This window comes from Bos indicus x Bos taurus, chromosome 2, assembly GCF_003369695.1.
Source record: "Bos indicus x Bos taurus breed Angus x Brahman F1 hybrid chromosome 2, Bos_hybrid_MaternalHap_v2.0, whole genome shotgun sequence".
In the NCBI taxonomy this organism is placed as follows: Eukaryota; Metazoa; Chordata; class Mammalia; order Artiodactyla; family Bovidae; genus Bos; species Bos indicus x Bos taurus.
Window position 1 is genome coordinate 130,861,770 of NC_040077.1, and position 23,185 is coordinate 130,884,954.

Consider the following 23,185-nt stretch of genomic DNA (forward strand, 5'->3'; position numbering starts at 1 on the left):
CAGTTGAAACAACAAGTATAATAGGTAGAATGAATTATAGAACAGATACAGCATCTGAGCAATGAAATAGGGAACTGGGATATCAGATGGAGGAATATCTCTAGGAAGAAGCCAGGAGGGATGAAGAAATAGAAAATATGAAAGAAACGGTAAAAGATTGGCTAAAAGTTGAACACCAACCCCAATCTTACTCTGTCAATTTGAAATGGATCATAAACCTAATTATAAAAGTCAGAACTATAAAGCATTATCCTTCAATTGAAAATAAATAAAAAGCCAGAACCGTAAAGCTTCTAGAAGATAACATAAGCAGATATCTTTGTGACTCTGGGTAAGACAAGGAGTCTTGACTTCATTTAAAAAATTGATAAGTTGGACTTCATCCAACATTTAAAATTTCTGCTCATCAAGAGATAGCACTGGGCTTCCCTGGTGGTCCAGTGGTTAAGAATCCACTTTGCAATGCAAGGGACACCAGTTTCATCCCTGGTTCAGGAAGATCCCACATGCCACAGAGCACTAAGCCCACAAGCGGTAACTATTGAAGCCTCCATGCCTAGAGCCTGCGCTCCATAAGAAAGAATGCCCCAGGGTGCAGCAACAAGACCCACCATGGCCAATAAATAAATAAATCTTAAAAAAAAAAAAGACAGCATTAAGAAACTGAATAGATAAGACATATTCTGGAAAAGAATATGCACAATACACATGGCTTACAAAAGACTGTATCCAGGAAATAAAGAACTCCTGAAGTTGACAATGCTTCCCAGGCGGCTCAGTGGTAAAGAATCCACTTCCCAATGCAGGAGACGCAGGTTCAATCCCTGAGTTGGGAAGATGCTCTGGAGGAGGAAATGGCAGCCCACTCCAGTATTCTTGCCTGGAGAATCCCATGGACAGAGGAACCTAGTGGGCTACAGTCCATGGAGTGGCAAAGAGTCAGACATGAATGAGCATGCGCACACGAAGTTCACAATAAAATGATTAACTCTTCTTCCCCACCCCACACAAACAGAAAGAGACTTAACCATTTCAAAAAAAAAAAAAGAAAACATACAAATGACCAATAGCTCTAGGTACGCCACATCATTATCAGGTAAATGAAAATTAAAACACCTTTCACATCCACCAGAATGACTAAAACCAAGTCACCATGACAAAAATGTAGAAAAACTCATGATTGTGTAATAATCTTTTGAAAGAGAGTTTGTCAAGCAAACATATACTTATGACACGATCCAGCAATTTCACTCCTAAGTATTTACACTCAAAGATTACAAAGTATTCAAAGGAACTTTATTCATAATATCCCCAAACTGGAAATAGTTCAAATATTCAGTAACCGAAGAATGAATAAACAGTGGTGGTTTGGTATATCAATACAATGGAAAACCCCTTGGCGGGAAAAAAAGAGAGCTACCGAGGCAACAAGCACAGATAAATATCAAAAGCATTGTGCTAAGTGAAAGAAGCTAGACAAAGAAGAGTACCTGCTGTATGATTTCATTTCTGTGAGACTCTAGAAGAGGACCAATCTAATCTATGGTAAAAGGAATGGGAATAATGAATGCTATTTGGGAGGAAAAATAGACTGGAAAGGGGTATGAGGGAACTCGATAGAGAGAAAATTTTTTAAAATCTTATTTTGGGGTTCTGTTTATAAGGTAATGTGATTGGTCAAACTGCTACATTGACTGCGGTTGGAGGGGGAAGGTCGGTTTTCATTCCAATCCCAAAGAAGGGCAACGCCAAAGCATGTTCAAACGGCCACACTATTGCACTTATTTCACATGCTAGCAAAGTAACGCTCAAAATCCTTCAAGCTAGGCTTCGAGTGTGTTTGAACCAAGAACTTCCAGATGTACAAGCTGGATTTAGAAAAAGGCAGAGGAACCAGAGATCAAATCGCCAACATCCATTGATCATAGAAAAAGCTAGAGAATTCTGGAAAAACATCTACTGCTTCATTGACTACACTACAGCCTTTGACTGTGTAGACCACAACAAACTGTGGAAAATTCTTAAAGAGATGGGAATACCAGACCACCTTACCGGCCTTCTGTGAAATCTGCATGCAGGTCAAGAAGCAACAGTTAGAACTGGACATGGAACAATGGACTGGTTCTAAATTGGGAAAGGAGTTCGTCAAGGCTACATATTGTCACCCTGCTTATTTAACTTATATGCAGAGTACACCATGCAAAATGCCAGGCTGGATAAAGCACAAACTGGAATCAAAATTTTGGGGAGAATTATCAGTAACCTCAGATATGCAGATGACACCACCCTTATAGCAGAAAGCCAAGAGGAACTAAAGAGCCTCTTGATGAAGGTGAAAGAGAGTGAAAAACCTGGCTTAAAACTCAACATTCAGAAAATGAAGATCATGGCATCCTGTGCCATCACTTCATGGCAAATAGATGGGGAAACAATGGAAACAGTGACAGACTTTATTTTCTTGGGCTCCAAAAATCACTGCAGATGGTGACTGCAGCCATGAAATTAAAAGATGCTTGCTCCTTGGAAGAAAAGCAATGACAAACATAGCTGCATATTAAAAAGCAGAGACATTACTTTCCCAATAAAGGTCCGTATAGTCAAAGCTACGGTTTTTCCAGTAGTCACGTATGGATGTGAGAGTTGGACCATAAAGAAAGCCGAGCACCAAAGAATTGATCTTTCAAACTGTGGTGCTGGAGAAGACTCTTGAGAGTCCCTTGGTTTGTTAGATCAGATCAGTCCATCCTAAAGGAAATCAACCCTGAATATTCATTAGAAGGATTGATGTACGTGCTCACTTTGGCAGCACATATACTAAAATTAGAAGGACTGATGCTGAAGCTGAAGCTCCAATACTTTGGCCACCAGAGGAGAAGAGCCAACTCATTGGAAAAGACCCTGATGCTGGGAAAGATTGAAGACAGGAGGAGAAGGGGACAACAGAGGATGAGATGGTTGAATGGCATCACTGACTCAGTGGACATGAGTTTGAGCAAACTCTGGGAGATGGTGAAGGACAGGAAATGTTGGCATGGTGCTGTCCATGGGGTTGCAAAGAATTGGACATACTGAGCGACTCACAACAGCGGATACATGCATACATATGGCTGAGTCCTTTTACTGCTCACCTGAAATGATCACAACATTGTTACTTGGCTATAAATTCAGTTCAGTCACTCAGTCGTGTCCGATTCTGTGAGTTTTATAGTTATTATGCTGTACTGCAATACAAAAATAAAGTTAAAAAAAACCCCACTACACTGAACACTTGAGATCTGTACATTTTATTGAATGAAATTATATATCAACTACAAAAAAAGAGAGATGAAATATAATTGCTAACATCTAGATATTAAGCTGGAGAAGGCAATGGCACCCCACTCCAGTGCTCTTGCCTGGGAAATCCCATGGAAGGAGGAGCCTGGTAGGCTGCAGTCCATGGGGTCGCTAAGAGTCAGACACGACTGAGCGACTTCACTTTCACTTTTCACTTTCATGCGTTGGAGAAGGAAATGGCAACCCACTCCAGTGTTCTTGCCTGAAGAATCCCAGGGACGGCGGAGCCTGGTGGGCTGCCGTCTATGGGGTCGCACAGAGTCGGACACGACTGAAGTGACTTAGCAGCAGTAGCAGCAGATATTAAGCGTTCCAGGAGAGGAAAATAAATCAAAGGAGGAGATATTGGAAGAAATAATGCAGATATCCTTGGAACTGAAGAAAGATGATAGATCTCATTTTGAAAGAGCCCCAAATACACCAAACAGGATAAATAATGAAAAATGCACACTGAGAAATATTAGAGTGAACATCAGAATAAAAAAACATTCTCAAAGTCCAGGGAAAAACAGATCACTTACAAAGGTGCAAGTGTCACATCGAATAGACCAAAGCACCCAAGGAAAAGAATCTGAACTGAGCATTTTATATCCAGCTAAAGTGCCATTCAAATGTTAAAGGTCTGTACAACCCCCACCCCCAAATTCTTTGAGGTAATTATTAACACTTCAGTAATAGAAACAAATTCCTCAGATGATACTAAAGATATATGAAAGCTGAGCAAATAACTTAGTAAAGTTTGGTGTTTTAAAAAAAAATTCCCAGATCAAAGAAAAGAGTAAGATAAATATATATATATATATATATAGCTACAGTCCGTAGGATCACAGAGTCAGACATGACTGAAGTGACTTAGCACGTGCACACACACACACACACACACCCCCCCTCAGAACTGAAAACTCTAGACAACTTTAAAGTGCTATCATGGGGGCTCAAAGACCAGTTGTTGAAGAGCTTAAGGGCTGAAAGGGAGGAGAGAGACCAAGGGATATGAGAAAATGCTCATCTTGTCTTTGTAGGCAAAGCTACAGCTGATAATTTTTTAAAGTAATAAACTATTAAAGGAAAAACAAGATAAGTTGTAATGGAAAAGTGGGGTAGGAGAAACAAAGTTTACCCACACATTCTTTTCAGGAACACTCATCACATACCTGGCCACAAAACAAGTCTCACATTTTAAATAGCAGGTCTTCACACATTCTGTGACCATTAACTTAGAAGTCATTTTTTAAAAGAACAAACAATTCCCCCATATACTTGGATATTAAAAAAAAAAAATTCCTAAGTAACTCATACATCAGAGAAATGCCGCAGTAGAAATTAAACACTGCTGCTGCTGCTGCTGCTAAGTCGATTCAGTCGTGTCCGACTCTGTGCGACCCCATAGACGGCAGCCCACCAGGCTCCCCTGTCCCTGGGATTCTCCAGGCAAGAACACTGGAGTGGGTTGCCATTTCCTTCTCCAATGCAGGAAAGTAAAAATTGAAAGTGAAGTCGCTCAGTCGTGTCTGAGTCTTAGCGACCCCATGGACTGCAGCCTACCAGGCTCCTCCTTCCATGGGATTTCCCAGGCAAGAGCACTGGAGTGGGGTGCCATTGCCTTCTCTGGAAATTAAACACTACTTAGCACCAATTGATGATAAAACACGATAAACCAAAAATTGTGCAATGCAGCAAAGAAAGGCTAAAAATTAATAAACTAAGTTTCCAATTAAGGAAATTAGAACAGAAACTCAAACAAAATGAAAGATTATAAAGAGCAAAATCAACGAAACAGGGGAAAAAAAGATTAAGTTGAAAAGATCAAAGCCACAAATTGGTCCTTTAAAAAAGATGATAAATGAGGCAAGATTAATTTTAAAAAATAGAGGCAGAAAGAGATAATATACAGTTATTACGGAAAAGAGAAATACAATAAGAAAATGCTATAAGCAACCTTTGCCAATAAGTATAAAAATGTAGATTAAATGCATACATTTCTAAAAAGATATAAATACATGCAATCCCATGGACTGCAGCCTGCCAGCCTCCTCTGTCCATGGGATTCTCCAGGCAAGAATACTGGAGTAGGTTCCCATGCCCTCCTCCAGGGGATCTTCCCAAGCCAGGGATCAACCCACGTCTCCCACATTCTTTGGTGGCAGATTCTTTACCGTCTAAGCCACCAAAGAAGTCCATATATTCATAACATACCAAAACTGACTCAGGAAGAAATAAGAAGACTACATTTAAAAATGGAAACAGCAGGGCTTCCCTGGTGGTCCAGTGGTTAAGAACATGCCTTGCTGCAAAGTGACACACATCACCACATAACGGGGCAGGAAGATAAAAGCCAAGGCTTCAAAGAGAGATGTGAGTAACTATAGCAGCTACAAGCTCTTACACACCCTTTCCTGTTTGCCCAGTGACTCCCGATCTTTTTGACAAAGCATCTGTATGAGAGACATACAGCTCTGTGGAGAACAGAACCCAGCTCAGCAGAGTGAAGGCCCTCAGGGGCCAGAACTTTCATTATGGAGTTCTCTCAACTGCTGTGTATGTTTGAAAATTTTTAGGATAAAGTGTTGGAAAAATAAGTAAATATGCATTAGTTTGATTTACAAAAAAAAAAAAAAGGGAATCTGCACTGAAGCGCAAAGGACACTGGTTCACCCAATTATTGAGCCCGCACACCCTACAGCCCATGCTTTGCAACAAGAGAAGCCACCGAAATGAGAAGCCCGCGTACTTCAACAAAGAGCAGCCCCCGATTGCTGCAACCAAATAAAGACCATGAGCAGCAACAAAGACCCAGTGTGGCCAAAAATAAATTAATTTTAAAAAACAGACAAGAGAGCCATTATGAACCAGTGACATATGCTTGAACAAGAGTCATGAGGACTCCACTGAAAGATCCCAGAGTCTGTAAAATAAATTAAAATAAAAATGCTAGGTAAATATTCACATTTTGACAAGCACTACAGAAAGAACTAAGAGCCTCTTGATGAAAGTGAAAGAGGAGAGTGAAAACATTGGCTTAAAGCTCAACATTCAGAAAACAAAGATCATGGCATCCGGTCCCATCACTTCATGGCAAATAGATGGGGAAACAGTGGACACAGTGACTGACTTAATTTTTCTGGACTCCAAAATCACTGCAGATGGTGATTGCAGCCATGAAATTAAAAGACGCTTACTCCTTGGAAGGAAAGTTATGACTAACCTAGATAGCATATTAAAAAGCAAAGACATTACTTTGCCAAAAGTCCATCTAATCAAGGCTATGGTTTTTCCAGTGGTCATGTATGGATGTGAGAGTTGGACTGTGAAGAAAGCTGAGTGCTGAAGAATTGATGCTTTTGAACTGTGGTGTTGGAGAAGACTCTTGAGAATCCCTTGGACTGCAAGGAGAACCAACCAATCCATCCTAAAGGAGATCAGTCCTGGGTGTTCATTGGAAGGACTGATGTTGAAGCTGAAGCTCTAATACTTTGGCCACCTGATGCAAAGAACTGACTCATTTGAAAAGACCCTGATGCTGGGAAAGATTGAGGGCAGGAGGAGAAGGGGATGACAGAGGATGAGATGGTTGGATGGCATCATTGACTCAATGGACAGGGGTTTGGGTGAACTCCAGGAGCTGGTGATGGACAGGGAGGCCTGGCGTGCTGTGGTTCATGGGGTCGCAGAGTCAGACACAACTGAGCGGCTGAATTGAACAGTAAGAGCTCAACGCCTGTTGCATCTCACTGACTGCTCAACAGTTTTGTGAGTGAGAGATCATTATTGTCCTCATTTTAGAGTAAACTGAGGTTCAGTCACTTGCCCAGGGTCAATCCCATGGAACCCTGGTCACCTCCCTGAGCCTCACCTTCCTCCTGACAAAGGAGGCAAGATAGATAACTTCCTTGGCAAAGAGGAAGTGTTTAATTTAGAGGGGCGGCATGGGCATGTTGGAGAGAAACGGTGGGAGGCTAGGGGACCCAGATTAGAGTCCATCACCTCCCTCTGAGATCTGGAAGGGTCCCCTTCCCTCTCCCTCTGGGCCTCAGCTGCCCTCTCTGTGCCTGGAGAGGACTGGTACGGTGAACACTGAAGGTTCCTGCTTTAAAAGTTTTCAAAGGGCCATCCCACAAACAGGTCACCCACCACCTATGCGCCCTGGCAGGTGCTGCTGGTTCTCCCAGAGTAGGGTCAGAGGTCTGCAAGCTCTGTCTAAGCCCAGCTTCTGAGGTCATCTCCTGGCCCCCTCCCCTGACCACTCCGACCTTCTGTGCTCTGCTGTCTTCCCCCAGGGATTTTGCACCTTCTGTTCCCCCTGTCTGGAACACTCATCCCCCGCTATCCAGGTCTTCGCCTGGCTCACGCCTCCTTCAGGTCAAAGGTCACCACCTCTGAACCCAGTCTCTCACTATTTCACAATCCCGTTTCTTCTCTTCACAGTGCTTGTCGTTGGCTGAAATTAACCTAATTTTTATTTATTATTTATTTTTGAATTTTTATTTCATTTACTTTTTTATTGGAGTACAGAGTCCCAGGTGGCTAAGTGCTAAAGAATCTGCCTACCAATGCAGGAGACGTGGGTTTAATCCCTGGCTCGGGAAGATCCCCTGGAGGAGGAAATGGCAATCCATTCCAGTATTCTTACCTAGAAAATCCCCTGGACAGAGGACCCAGGCGGGCTACAGTCCGTGGCGCACAGTCACAGAGTTGGACGTGACTTAGCGATTGAGCACGCACGCATGGTTGATTTACAATGCTGTGTTAGTGTGAGGTGTACAGCAACACACTCCTGTAAATCAACCATGCGTGTGTGCTTGATCACTAAGTCACGTCCAACTCTGATTAGTTACACAAACACATGCCAGTTATACAGACACATCTACTCTTTTTTAGATTCTCTTCCCACATATGCATATACACATATCAGTTATACAGACACATGTTATCTATTCTTTTTTAGATTCTTTTCCCACATAGGTCATTACAGAATATTGAATAGTTTCCTGTACTATATAGTAGGTTTTTATTAGTCATCTATTTTATATATAGCAGTGTGTACATGGATGGACCTAGAGAGTGTCATACTGAGTGAAGTCAAAGAAAGATAAATTTCATATATCATTCATTTATATGTGAAGTCTAAAAAAGGGGCGCAGATGAACTTCTTTAGAAAACAGAAATGAAGTCACAGATGTAGAACAAATTTATGATTACCGGAGGGTAAGCGGGGTGAGGGGTAAGTTGGAAGGCTGGGATTGATGTATACACACTGCTGTATATAAAACCTAGTTTCACTCTGTGGTCTGTCCTTTGCATTAGAGGAGCCCCAGGAGGGAGGAGAGTGTGGTTCACTCCTGTATCTCCACCTAGAACTCTGCATGCCTACAGAAGATGCTTAAAAAAAAAAGAGAGAATGATGCTGTCTCCTGCGGAATGGTTAGGTGGACTCCCCTGGTCCCACAGCTCTTAAACTTTCCTTCATCCTGTGCCACTGGGACTCTGTTTACATGACCATCTCCTCACACACTGGATGATCTTTGAAGGAAATACTAGACCAGGCTCATCTGTGAATTCCAGCACCCAGTCTTGGGCCGAGCAGGCAGCTGGGCTGAGGAAATGTTCACTGAATGAATGAACGAATGTTCTGCACCCATCTTCCCGCTTCCTGACTCTGCTTCCTCCTTTCTACAGACCAACAGGCGCCAAGAGGTCACACCCAGCTGACAAGAAAGGCCACTCCAGCATGAATTTCCTGAAGGAGGACAGTCCCCCCTTCCTCCAAAAGGAGCCACTCTAGACAGCGAGGTGACAAAGTGCGAGACCAGCCTTGCCTCTGTCACAGGAACCGTCTGGGGCCTGCCCAGCAAAGCCAGCAGGATGGGGGTCTCCTGTCCATCTCAGCCTCGCAAAGGAGAGCAAGCTGTGGGTCCAGGAGGCTGGCAGGCCTGCTCCGGAGCCCGAACGGGAGGCCTTGCACACTGAGCTCTGTCTGGCCGTGGGCCAGTGGGGAAATACTTGATTATTCAAATCATGTAGCCACTCAAGAGGAAACGATCTGCTTCCTCCAAAAGCACAAAGTGGGGCAGGCAGACCAGCCCAGGGACTTGGGTGCCGAAGGAGGAAACTGCAAAGTTCTTGCACAAACCAGCGCGCTGAGATTTCCCACCCCAGGCAGACTCCTGAAACCTGAGATGGAAACTCAGGAGGGTCAGGCCTGAGCCCTGGACAGAGGCTGGGGCCAGTCCCCCACTGAGGATTCGCAGTTAGCAGTAGCTTCAGCTAGGCTGATTGCCTGCCCTCCTCCTGACCCTGGTTCTGGAGACAGCAGGACCGCCCCGCCGTGTCCCCCCACCCATTGTTCCTGCCTTCACCCAGGAATCACACCGGGGTAGATAAACTCCACATGCTCAGCTCAGGTGGCCGGGGAGTATCCCGCGGTCTTTTCCTGCTTTTTGCTCGTTTCTTGCCTTGCACCCGCTTCCCTGAGTTGGACTCCGGAAGAACCATCAGGTTCAAGAAGAGTCTATGCATCTGGCCTGCAGAGTTTTATCTAATATTTATTAAGTGATTAGGCGCCCACACTCCAGAGCCAAGCTGCCCAGGTTCGAATTCCGGCTTAACCACGTCTGAGCTGCATGACCGTGGGTAAGTCCCTTTCCTTTTCCACGCTTTTTTTCACCTGTAAAAACTGGGATCGGAGTACCTACTCTGTGGGAAGTTTAAGAGGATCAAGCGAGAGACTTCTCTGGCAGTCCAGAGGCTAGGACTCCGCGCTCCCAATGCAGGGGGTCCATGTTCGATCCCTGGTCAGGGAACTAGATCCCACATGCCACAACTAAGAGTTCACATGTCACATAACAAAGATCCCATGAGCCACAGCCAAAGAAATAAATAGTTTGTTTTTTTTAAAAGAGGACCAAATGAAAAAGGGTATGTAAAATACTTACTTAGCTGGCTGTACGTGGGGGATTCGGCAAATGACAGCTCTTAGTATTACTAAACAAATTAAGATTGTTCGGAGGCTGGCCTGAATCTCTGCAGCAGACATCCTCAAGACAGACCTTTTTTCCGTCACCAGAGCCAAAACCAGTCGACTCAGAGCAGACTGAGAGGCAGAGCAGAAAGGCCCCAGGCTCCGGCTTAAAACGCCAGCCCCACCACTCATCAGCTCTGCAACCCTGGGCAGGTTACTTAACCACAATGAACCTGGTTTCTGCCTCTATGTACTACAAACCAGAGCAGCACCTCCCTCAGAACCGTCACGAATCTTCCCCATCAGGAAGGATGCTAAGCCCTGCTGCTGTCCACTGTGAGCAGTGCCCGGGGAATTACGGAGCTGACACGTGCCGGGACTGCCCCAGGCAGGGGTGAGGTGATAGCCTGGCTTCCTTTTCTGGAACTTCCATCCGGGCTCAGCCTTTGGATGTGATGTGGGGAAGCCTCCCCAGGAAATAGTCCACTCCGGGGACCATGTAATAGCAGTGCGGACCCTGACGAAGGCCTGCCAGCCAACAGCCAGGCCTGAACACAGGCGAAAGTGAACTGACCAGCAGGAAACTTCGATGAGCCTTTCCTTACAAAAGGAGGCAGCCAGACGCCGTAGCTGGAAGGCCAGGATGCACACACCAGGCTGCCATCACCCAGACAAACGAGCTCATTTCTGTTTCCTCTTCCGTGGGGTGGGGGTCATCACAATACTCACCCGCTAGGAGGATTAAAGGAGTTCCTACATCTAATGCACTTGGAGCAGAGTCTGCCCCCCAAGAGGCATGAGCTGACGCTGTTACAGTCATTCATGACCGCTTTCCCTTCTTCCACGAAGGCTTTCTCAGCTTTCCCAGCAGGCTCAGATTCCTCCTGCGGGCTTCAGCACAGGGCAGGATCCACGCCTGTTACACGGATGATGATCACAAGACCTACCATGTGCTCGGCACCCTGTTAAGCATTTTTTTTTTAATTTTTTTATTTCGACTGCACTGGGTCTCCGTTGCTGTGCACAGGCTTTCTCAACTGCGGTGAGCGAGGGCTACTGTTCATTGCAGCACGTGGGTTTCTCATCACCAAGGCTTCTCTTGTTGTAGAACACAGGCCTCTAGGAACACGGGCTTCAGCAGCTGTGGTGTCTAGGCTTCGCTGTTCCGCCACAAGGGGAATCTTCCCAGACCAGGGATCGAACCTGCGTCCCTGCATTGGCAGGTGGATTCTTATCCACTGCACCACCAGGGAAGTCCTGTGTTAAGCATTTTATATTCATGGAGATGTTTCTCAATCAGGGGGCAGAACGACCCCTGGACTCTCCTACTACTTATGATCATAGGCTTCAGGGCGGGGCATTCTGTGCTATGGAAAGAGCTTTGGGGAAAGTGGTCACCATGTTCCATAGACTGGAATACATGTGTCCTGGAAGGTATGAAAATATTTACACTTGGTACTGACTATGTGACCTAGGAGACATTACTTACATTTTTTGGAGCTCAGCTGTGAGGATAAGCGAATATATATAAGTAATGCACTTAATACAGAGCCTGATTCATGACTTATTTAAAGCAAACACCTATTGATGTATGTGTCAATCACTCCTCCGAGTACCTCTCATAGACATGTGGGGAAACTGAGGCACAGAGGCATTATAAGGTCTTTGTTCCTAAGGGATGTTATTCTCTGCAAGAATTCACTCACTCATTCACCATATATGTATTAAGTGCACACAGGATGCTTGGTACAGACATTATAGTACATACGGTACATATAATAGATTCAGCAAATGATGGCTGTTCCTGGCTGAGGTTATTTGGCACTGAGGGTACATCTGTGAACAAGTTGGACAAGAGGACTGGTCAGAGGTGTGACGCTGGGGTAACTCACACCTGACTAAGGTCTGAGCCACCAATAGGGAAACTGGCTCGTCCTGCTGCCAATCATTGACAAATCACTGATGACTATGAGCTGATGTCAGTCATAAAAAAAGAAGATGCAGACATGGGAAGGGCAGCCAGGCTTAGCCTGGAGTAGCTCAGGTGTCAAACCCAGCAGGACAGCATTTCCAGCTTTCCCCATGCGAACCAAGCCTGCCTGGGTTGTGGAAGTCCCTGCCAGGTGGGGCAGCCTTTCAATACATGAACGTCACTGGACACTTGCTGGAGGCAGGTACACTGTTAGACACTGGGATTCACGAATGACTCAGATGGGGTTCCTGCCCTCCAGAAACTCACACAGGGCCAGACACTATGAGGATGATCAGTTTACAAAGGGCTGAAGATTTCCAAGCAAGATCTAGAAAAGCTGTGATGGTGCCAACCGGTGACACAGGCAGGGAGGACACGGCAGAGGCGGGCACACAGGTGCAAAGGCAAAGATGTGACAGGGCGGGCCACACCTGGGGAAAGAGCATGAGCCTGGGATCCCGGCCTGAGGCGAGGGCTGGTTCTGCCGTCTGTTCGACCTGAGCCTGCTTCCCTTCTGCAGATGAAGATAATACTTTATCCAGCTGTTTCCAGGATTCACTGGGTTCATGAATAAGAAAGAGCTTTAAAAGAGGAAAACATCTGAGAGCCTGGATACTGAGGTGGGGGAGAATCAAAGTGACTCATCCATGGTCCAAAGGCTGATTAAAACAGGAACTCATTTTGGTTCATGCAGGATACAGAGTGGGTAACTCAGCCCGACCTCAGCTGCAACACACCCATGTTCCCACCCCTCACCCCAGGCTCCCCTGGGCCGTCCCGGGACCCAGGGGTGACCCCAGACCCAATTTTCTAACCAAACATGGAGATGCCACTTGCCGCGCTCCTCCCGTATGTAGACGATGGCTCTGCAGGTAGTAGAGCACTTTCCACAGGTGAAGGAACGTCATAGGCATGAAGGACAGATGGCGATGGTGAGTAAGGAGGAGTCAGTACAGAGACTAAGCAGGGAGGGGAGACAGCTAAGGGTTGCATGGACGGGCAAACCCCAATCTCAGCAACTCCACTGGTTCACCAGCTGAGGAAACGCAGGCATGGTGTTTCACTTTTGAGTCATTTCCCTCCCTTGAAAAGTGGGCTGTTAGAAGGATTAAAAGCACGAATGTATAGAAGCATTTAGCTGAGTGGCTTGGTGCCTAACAGATACTCAATAAATGTTAATAACTCATCATTACTATTCTACTACTACAGATATTATTATGGAGGGTGGGGGAAGCGGTGAGTGGAACTCTTTCCAAGAGGGATCTGAAACCAGCCTCTTTCTTCTCAGTCTTAACAAGCCTGGGTTGTGACCAGCCTCAGAAGCCCACCGCCACCCCCCACCTTCTCTGAGGAATGGACAGGGACACAGCCGGGTGCTCCTCGGCAGGTCTCCACCCCACACCCGAGGCGAGTTCTGGGGCGGTCTAGCTCAGGGTTCCTCCAGCTTTCCCAGACCAGGAAAGAAAGATTCAAGAGCATAGCGACCAAGGCACCACCCTGGGCCTGTCCCTTCTCGTCGCTGTTCACACAATGCCTAAGTCGAATTTGGTTCAGGATGTCTTTCCATTTGGTGTGTGCCAACTCTATTGAGTGAATAATGGCTGCCTGGATGACTGCATTTAGAAGGGACCTGAGGTTTAGAAGGAAAGAGAACAGTGGTTGATTAGTAACGTCTGACATGTATAACACAGGAGAAGGTGCGGTATGCATGCCAACTATTTGGCCACACATGAACTAGAAAAGGGAGAAGGCAATGGCACCCCACTCCAGTACTGTTGCCCGGAAAGTCCCATGGATGGAGGAGCCTGGTAGGCTGCAGTCCATGGGGTCGCTAAGAGTCAGACATGACCAAGCGACTTCACTTTCACTTTCCACTTTCATGCATTGGAGAAGGCAATGGCAACCCACTCCAGTACTCTTGCCTGGAAAATCCCATGGATGGAGGAGCCTGGTAGGCTGCAGTCCATGGGGTCGCTAAGAGTCAGACATGACCAAGCGACTTCACTCTCACTTTTCACTTGCCTGCATTGGAGAAGGAAATGGCAACCCACTCCAGTGTTCTTGCCTGGAGAATCCCATGGATGGGGAAGCCTGGTAGGCTGCAGTCCATGGGGTCGCATGGAGTCAGACACGACTAAAGTGACTTAGCAGCAGCAGAACTAGAAAAGTCCTAACACTGACTCCCTGGAACAAGCCACAGTTGTCAGGCAGGGTAACCAAAAGCCAAGGAGGGGAAGGGACTTGCCCAAGGTCACATAGCTTGCAATGGCAGGGCTGGGATTTGAACACAGGCCCCTCTGGTTTTTTGAGGATGCTGCCTGCTAGGGTCATCATGTCCTTCCTCTTGACTACAAGAGGGGATGTCCAGGCCAAAGCCCATTGTTTGGGAGAACAGAAGCCACTGCCCAACCAGGATTGTGCCTATGCTGGGTCCCCTCCCTCTGACACGGCCCACCCCAAATGACTCTGCAAACCCCAGAGACAGATGGTTCTACTGAAAACAGATATATACAGCAAGGGCTTGTATCCAGACAAAAATCTGAATCCAGACGCTAATCTGACAGAAGGCATGAGACCTAAATTTGAGTCTCATCGCCACTTTCTAGCTATATGACCTTGAGAAAGTTACTCAGCTTCTCTGAGCTCAAATTTTCGCCTCTATAAAACAGAGAGGATAACAAGTTAAATAAGTTCATTAAAAGTGATTTGCTCAGTTCCTGACAGAGTTAAGACCTTAAACTGGGGGTCCTCAACCTCCAGGATCTAATGCCTGATGATCTGAGAGGCAGCTGATATAACAATAATACAAATAAAGTGCACAATACATGTAACGCACATGAGTCATCTGGAAACCATCACCACCACCCCTCCCATCCTGCCATCCGCGGAAAAATTGTCTTCCACGAAACCAGTCCCTGGTGCCAAAAATGTTGGAACCACTGCCTTAAATGTTAGTTGGAAGGATGAGGTCAAGGGGAAAAATTAAAACACACAGCATTTTCACAAAAGTGAACTCAAGTGATGAAGGTGAGAGCTCAGATAAGCTGTTCAGAGGAATCTATTGATCTCTGATTATCTTGCTAGGCTAGCTAAAGCTGAAATATGAATTACCAGATTTGATGATTTCAAAACAAGGAACCAAACTCTTCTAGGAAGATAGATTGTGTCATTCATACCACAAAGAAGGAAGCAGCCTTGAGTGGGTGGATTGGCAATGGTAGGAGATGAATGTGTGTATTTCCCACTTCCCAGCGGGGTGATTCCGTGCCTCAGCTTCCTCATCTGTAAAGTGGGAATAATTGCACCTGCCACCCAGGGCTGCTGTTTAGATAAATGAGCGGTTCCAGGAGACGCGCTGAGTGCCACCGGGCATGGCAGTGTTAGCGGGTGTGTTTGTGGGTGGCAGAGGGGAGCGAGCTGAATTAGGCAGGAAAGACAGGGCAGCTATCGAGGTGCTAAGAAGGAGTGAAGGGAGGGGGGTCTCAGAGTCAGCTGACACACTTTCTAGCCAAAACGGTGGCAGGTGAGAAAGTTATTAACTCCTGTATTTAAGAGGCCGGTGGAGGAAGAAAGAGATGAATGATGCTCGGAGAGGCCGCGCCTGACGCAGCTGAGTGACAGTCAGCCTAGAGGACCAACCCAACAGTGACCTGACCGCCTCAACCTGAGAGCCGCCGGTGTCCACGCTGCTGTTCTGTGGACAAAGTGAAAGGTCCCTCAGAGCAGGCAAGAACTTGACTTAACAGAAAGTCACGTGGCAGACCCTTCTAAAGGTGGGACTTACTTGTTTTCAGATAAAAGCCACCTAAACACTTTTTTTTAAAGAACATCAAATGTTTCCTGGGCTTTGCCTGGCAGCTTGCAGACCCGGCTGGGTGAAATTCATCCACTTGAATCACAGACTGAGATCTGGGAGGATGAGAATGCTTCTCTCGAATGAGCCTGGGGGTCAGCACCTCATCACAGGGTCGCTAAGGAAACAGCCTTTGTTGCCCCTCCCCTCTCTCCCTTGCCAGGTCAGGGCAGGGTGACCGAGCCACCAAGGGGAGGGATTTGGACCTAACATATCCTTTTGGAGCCTCAACTGCAAAACAGCAGGGTGTGAGGGCCAGGGGAGGTTCAAGGATGATGGGGAAATTGCATGGTACCCAGCGGGTACTCACAAAAATGCTACTTCCCACTCAAGGTCATTCCTGAACTCCTCTGCGGGTGCAAGAACCAGGGGCCCTGTGGCTGCTATCAGGAATCAGGGCTCTCCCCGTTCACCTCGTAACCCCCAGAGCAGTTTGCTTGTGGAGACCTTCTAGAATCTCAGCTGCCTCCAGAGTCTTTCATGCTGAGTCGCTAAGTTGTGTCCAACTCCTTGCAACCCCAGGCTCCTCTGTCCATGGGATTTTCCCGGGCAAGAATACTGGCATGGATTGCCATTTCCTTCTCCAGGGGATCTTCCTGACCCAGGGATCGAACCCACATCTCCTGCATTGGCAGGCGGGTTCTTTATCACTGAGCCACCAGGGAAGCCCTCCAGAGGGTTTACCAGGAGCTTTAACCATGAGACTTCACGGCTTTCCTCACAGTCGAGCTCAGACATGGCGATCTGGAGATCTGTGCTGCAGCTGTTATGCTGCCTGTTACTCATGGGCCTCAGCCCCTGGAGAAGGGAATGGCAACCCACTGCAGTATTCTTGCCTAGAAAATCCTATGGACAGAGGAGCCTGGTAGGCTACAGTCCATGGGGAGGAGACTGTAGCCTACCAGGCTCCACTGTCCATGGGATCGCAAGGAGTCAGACACAACTGAGCAACTTCACTTCACTTTAGGCCCCCAGAAAAGGGGAAAAAGCAGACCACTGTGGCTTCAGAGTGCAGGATGGTGCTTCCTGTCTGTGAAGCATCACCAGTGCACAGGGCTGTTGGGAGCACTAGATGTCAAGGGAGTCCCTTCCCTAAGGGGGCTGCGGAATCTCTAGTCTGAAGCACCCAGGGCTGCCTATCCCCAAGAGGGTGGACCCCAGGCCCAGCTCCCTAGCTCCCTAAAGACCGACAGGCTGATGCTTGGTCAGCCCCCGAACTCTCGAGCCCTTAGCCCCTTCCCGGGCCAGCAAAGCAGGAAGAGAGCACCCTCGTCCTGGCTGACATGTTCCAGAGATGCTGCCAGGCCCCAGAAGAGGGGCTGGGGTCTGTTATGCCCCACATTACGGCCAGCTCGAGCCACACGCACCTAGCTCAGAAACTGCAGACTCAGAAGGCAGGCCGGGAATGGCAACGAGACGAAGGGGCTGGGTGTGAGAGCAGGGTGCAGAGGGGACTGTGGTCAAGAGGACAGACCGGCTGTTGATCGGCTCCAGCCACCGCGGCCGGGCGGGATGCAGCCCAGCGTGGCCACATCTTTTGATCTTCCCAGAGAAACCAGAACCCTTAGTTTTATGTAAAACGAAATCACTTGTTTTCACAACACCAACAACTAAATCCAAGTTTTAAATCACTGCAGGAGTCAACAATTCCCCTACCCCCACCCCCTGCTGCCCCAGGAGGGCAGTTTGCGACTGACCTACCATAACTTCAGCCACAGATGTTTGAGGACCAACTCAAATTAAATCAGACCCACGCCAAGTCTTAGGGATGTCCCAAATCCCCAGCTCATGCCCTTCGGGCATCCTGGGATACAGACACGGACCCTGAGGCTCAGAGAGGGCAAGTGACTTGCCCAAGGTCACACAAGCAGGGTAGCACCAGTTCAACGGCTTAACCTCTGTCCTGAGTTGCAGATTTTTCCCACCAACTCACACCATCTGTATCCTTAACAATTCTTTTTTTTTTTTTTAACATTTCAATAATTTTATATTCCAAATATGTCATTATTTTTTGAAGAGTCTTTATGTTGAAATTCCTCATATTTAATCCATTATTAAAATGTAAAACTATATTAACAAAATTTGTTTAAAATTTTATATATTTGAAGACTCTAAGATCTCCTTATTTTTGTCCCTCAGACCAGAGACATTTTTAGTGGTAATATTTTTTAGTATCTTTTCTGTATCACCTACTATCTACCCATCAAACATGTTCGTTGCTTCCTCTAAACTGTCTCCCTGCCCCTCATTTTACCAGCAATTCTTTCTTTTAAAAAATAGATATATATTGAAGATATGCCATGGAAATGATACACACCAAAATCAAGACAGTGGATACTTTTCAGAAAGGTCATGGGAGACCCTGGGCAAGCCCTTATTCTCTCTGGACGTCAGTCTCCCTGGTCTGCAAAGTAGCCAGTTGACAGAAGCAGCCTTTAAATGCCTTCCAACTCTGAAATTCTAGGCATCTATGAGGTCTCTTCTGCAGCCAGTACTTTGTGGCCTCAGATGAACATAAAATAGTAATAATAATAATAATGGGGAGGACAAGTCCACGGTAGCCGGGAAGGAACACTACAATTTTTAGTGAAACTTGACTCTTAGTTACTGGAATTCAGAAAGAACGATGTAAATACCCAGGCAGTTTAACCACCATCCAACAGTTAAACAAAAACACATCTGGTTTGACTTCATTTTCCTCAACTCCTCCCCAGCTCCTGCACCCCCACCCTCGTCTCAATTTTACCCCTTAATTTGAGAAGTCAAATTAAATGCAAACAATTGATTTCATGCCACAGCGAGGCTGAGAATTCCAGCATGGAAAACTTTAAGCATGATGTTTTTCTGGGAGCAATTAGGAAATGTTGGGGGATGGCATGAGGGGGTGGAAAAATAGGAAGACTATTCTTGAATGTTCTTTGGACACCGAGCATCAGAGAAGAGTTGCTGGATGCCCACTAGGAACCCAGCACTTAGAGAGGTCAAGTGAGTTGCCTCAGGTCACACAGCTAGGATTGGAACCCAAGGTGCTGATCCTAAAGCTATTCTTGTGCCTCCTGTCGAGGCCTTTGTAACCTACACAGGGCCTTCCCTCTGGCCCTCATGAATCACCTGGTAGCAGCCAGAAATGTCTCACAGAGAATATTAACTCCTCAACAACAACCCCGAACAGTGGTCATTTCCAACTGAGCCATTCAATGGTGAAAAACCATTATAATCTTGCCAACCCTTCACAACTCTGCAAACTATATATTATTAACCCATATGACAGATGATTTCCTCACCTAAGGCTCAAAGAGGGAAAGAAACTTGTCTAGAGTCATACAGCAGTGCTGGGAATGAACCTCCAATCTACTGCCCACAGCTGCCCTCTAAAAGCAATCCTGTGGACTGTAGCCTGCCAGGCTTCTCTATCCATGGGATTCTCCAGGCAAGAATACTGGAGTGCGTTGCCATGCCCTCCTCCAGGGGATCTTCCTGGCCCAGGGATGGAGCCCACGTCTCTGATGTCTCCTGCATTGGCAGGCGGGTTCTTTACCACTAGCGCCACCTGGGAAGCCCTCAAAAAACTAAGGACATCTCTAAAAAAAAAAAAACCAAAAATACACACTGTTCAGCCTAGCTCCAGCCTGCGGAGGACGAGGACCACGACGTAGCACTGGAAAGCTGAGTTTGCATTCCTGTGGCCACACGGAGATTTTGAGAGCTGGTCCTCAGCCCAGCTTGCTCACTCTCCCCGTAATGTTCTCTTCAAGCTCTGAGTTTTGTATTAATAACTCCAGCTGGACCTATTCAAAGTGAGCACTCTGAGCTGTGCCACTGGATCCTACCCCTGGATTAGGAGGCCTCATCCCCAAAGACGTATACAATACCAAGATCACTGGAGCTGGTCCCCAGGGCTCCAGCCCCAGCTCCCCAGGTAGCATCTCTTGTTCTTGAACAAGTCACCTCCCTTCTGCAGGACGGGTTTCTTCATCTGTAGGACTGCATCCAGTTTGCAGGGTTGGTCGGGTATGTAACAACAGGTAGGGCTTGAGTATGGTTTCACCTCATTTCAAAGCTGGGACACATCCAGGCGGAAGGGACTGTGGCGGTTAACAGTCCCAGGCCTGTTCCAAGCACGGAGCTCCAGGCTCCTGGCCAAGGCTGAGTCTAGGATGACAGGAGGTGGCATCTGACTGTGAGCAAGGCAGACACCGTGCCACTCGACAACACAACCCATCGGGGAATGGGCAGGGGCTAGGTGGTGGGTGACAGGTTTCCAGGGTTCGGGGCAAGACAAAACCCTACACCCCACCTCAAGTTTGCATTTTCCATTGAGATTAGAGCTGATGAGAGCCAAAATTTTCTTAAGCACACAGGCATCAGCTCAACACTTTGCATACGTTAATCATACTATTTACTAATCCCAGCTAAAAGGAGGAGACTGGGGCAGGACAGGCAACAGAATTTGTCCCAGGTCACACAGCTAGGTTGCCTTTTTCTATTAGTGAAAACGAAAGGTTGGCTGATCCCTTTTACCCATGTTACTGCCTGTTAATCTCCTTGCTTGTGAATTGCTTGATTCCTTTTCTAAAGTGTCAGTTGCAGAGCCTGAAAAAGTTCTGTTATACAAGTGTGCAGATGTCTGTGTAATTTATCGCTGCATTCCCAGCACCTAGAACAGGGTTTGGGGCATTAATAAATGTTTGTTGAATGGAGACGGCGTTCTGTTTCTGCCCTCAGTTCATTTTTATTGCTCACAAAAGTCTTATGAGAGAGGTACACTCCCTTATCTTACAGGTGGGGTCACAGATACAGACAGGGGCCATCACTGAAGCCTCTATCTCACTCCAGGGGCTGGGAAGTTGGGAAGCCTCGTCCAAGAACCTTTTCTGCTTATGGAGTTCAGATGTATGAAGTTCAGGAAGAGAAAAGGAGACACAGAGACAAGAGTGGAGGGGAGAGGACAGACAAGAGTGGGAGATGAGGGGAGACAAGAGTGGGCAGGGAGTAGAGAGTAGGGTGGGGAAGACACCCTGGGGAGGTCTAAAGATTGGAAGACAGGTCTAGGGCGTGGGGGGAGGCAAGACTGAACATCAGAAGAGTCAGAAGGAGGAACCAAGATCAGCCCCTCATCTCTTGGGTTTGTGTAGAAGTAGCAGAGGGATAAGGTTGTAGGTTTAGAGTCTGGCTTCAAATCCTGGCCTCAGACTTGCTTAACTTCTTCAGGCCTCAGTTTCCCTGTTTGTAAAGGAGATGATGCATGTCAAGTGTTGGAGCCTGGCACGCAGTAGGTGTTCAACAAACGGTTGCTGTCAACTTTGCAGGTGTGGGAGCCCACCCCCTGCCTACCAGGGAAGCCGCGCCCACCTGGAAGTCTTTTCCTTTCCGACAGCCCAGAGGTCCTTTCTGGCCTGAGAACGGCCCGGTCTTGAGATCTCCTCCTCCACCCACAAGCCGCTGTAAAGACCCCTCCCCCAGCCCCATTTTGCATTGAAAAAGGGTCTGAAGAGACAATGCGGGGGAAGGCTGGAGCTCCGCTCAGCTACCCGCCCCATCATTGTGACCAGGCTTTTAACCTTTTCTTAATCAAGAATTGCAGGAACCCACCCCGGGCCAGCCGCTCACCTGCCTACGCCCAGAGATGGATCGCAGCAAACTCCCTCAGCTTCGGGGGCTTCCAGAGCTCGGCCCCAAGGCCGCTGCGCCCCCCGCCCCACGGCTACAACTTCCAAACAGACTCCCACACGCCGGATGACCGTCCCCCCGCCCCCCACCCCGCCCCCTCCCCGCCCCCCTGCGACTCCCGGACCCAAGTGCCTTCCTCTCTGTACTGTTCCCAGCTCCGGCCCAAACTACTTTTGGAGCCCACCCAGGCAGACCAGCCCCCTCCCCTGGCGGCTGTGCCAAGATCTCGAGACGGCTAGATGGCTGGCACTTCTGCGGTGGGCAACCCGAGTCTCTTGATCGCGGACCAAGGGGGCGCCGCAGAAGCCGCTCAGCCACTGGGCACCGGGAGGCGGTGCCGAGACCGAAGATGGGGGTCTCAGGCAGCGGCAGGGAGACCGCAGGGCTGCAGCGGCCGACTCGAGCGCAGTCAGCCCGCCTCGCCGGCTCCGCTGGGGCCGTCCACTTTCTGGGCCCGCCCAGTGCGCCCGCCGGGAGCCGCGGATGCGCGCGAGCGCGGGAGCGGGACAGGTGGCTGGAGGTTCCGAATGGGCTGCCTTGGGCGGTGTTGAGGGGCGCGCGGAGGTCCCGGCCCGGCCCCTGATGTCCAGCCTCGCCGCCCTCTCCCGGCGAGGGGAGGATGAGGAAAGGGGGCCTGGGACGCTCCACATCCCGGGGGTCCTGGAGAGCCAGGAACCAGCGTCGAGTCTTTACCTGCGCAGAGTTCGTGGGCGAAGGTCTGTCCCGGCGCAAGGGACGCGGGGTCGGTGCTCTGGGAGCGCGGACGCGGAGGGGCGGGAGCGCGACGCTGCCCCGGCCAAGTCCCCCGCGGGCTTATAAAGGCGATCGCGGGGCTCGCGCGCGGCCGGGGCAGCCCTCCCCGGCCCCCGCCCCCGCCTCCGCCCCCGCCCCCGGCCCGCCCCCGGCCCGGGCCCTGCCGGCCGGTCGCGCCGCGCGGCCAGCGCGCCGCCTGCCGGGCAGCGGGGCGCCCTCCGTCTTCCTGAGCCCCGGCTCGGCTCCCGCCCTTGCGCCGGGTTGGGGCGGGCGCTTCCCAGCGAGGCCACGCTCTGTCCTTTCTCTCCGCGAGCTCCGGCTCTGATTCCGTCTCTTTGGGTTTGTCCTTATCCTTGGCTCCAACTTCCTGCTGTGTCTCTTCGTGGCTGTGTCTTTCGCGCCCTCGGACTTGTCTGCCTCTCTGTCTGACAACCCACCTGGCTCTGTTTGGGACCTCTGTCTCTCCCCATCTCTGTGCACGTGTCTTTCGGCCGCTGTCCACCCGTGTGTGTGACTCTCCTCCCTGTCCCATCCCGCCTTCCCACTCCAACCAGACCACTGGCCTGGCCCTTTCTCCGCTGGCCTTGGACTCTCTCCTCTGTTCAGCAGAGGAAGCGGAGGGATACCTCGGAGGGGGTGGCTT

At 48.5% G+C, this 23,185-nt stretch overlaps 1 protein-coding gene across 1 annotated transcript in view; it reads right to left on the bottom strand.

The window, feature by feature from the left end:
- Positions 1-22,617, bottom strand: part of ALPL (alkaline phosphatase, biomineralization associated) — a 63,683-nt gene extending 41,066 nt beyond the window's left edge. Inside the window, 1 exon segment of the mRNA XM_027521298.1 lies at positions 22,483-22,617. The gene's annotated coding sequence lies outside the window, so the exon portion shown is untranslated.
- Between the last annotated feature and the right edge of the window lie 568 nt (positions 22,618-23,185).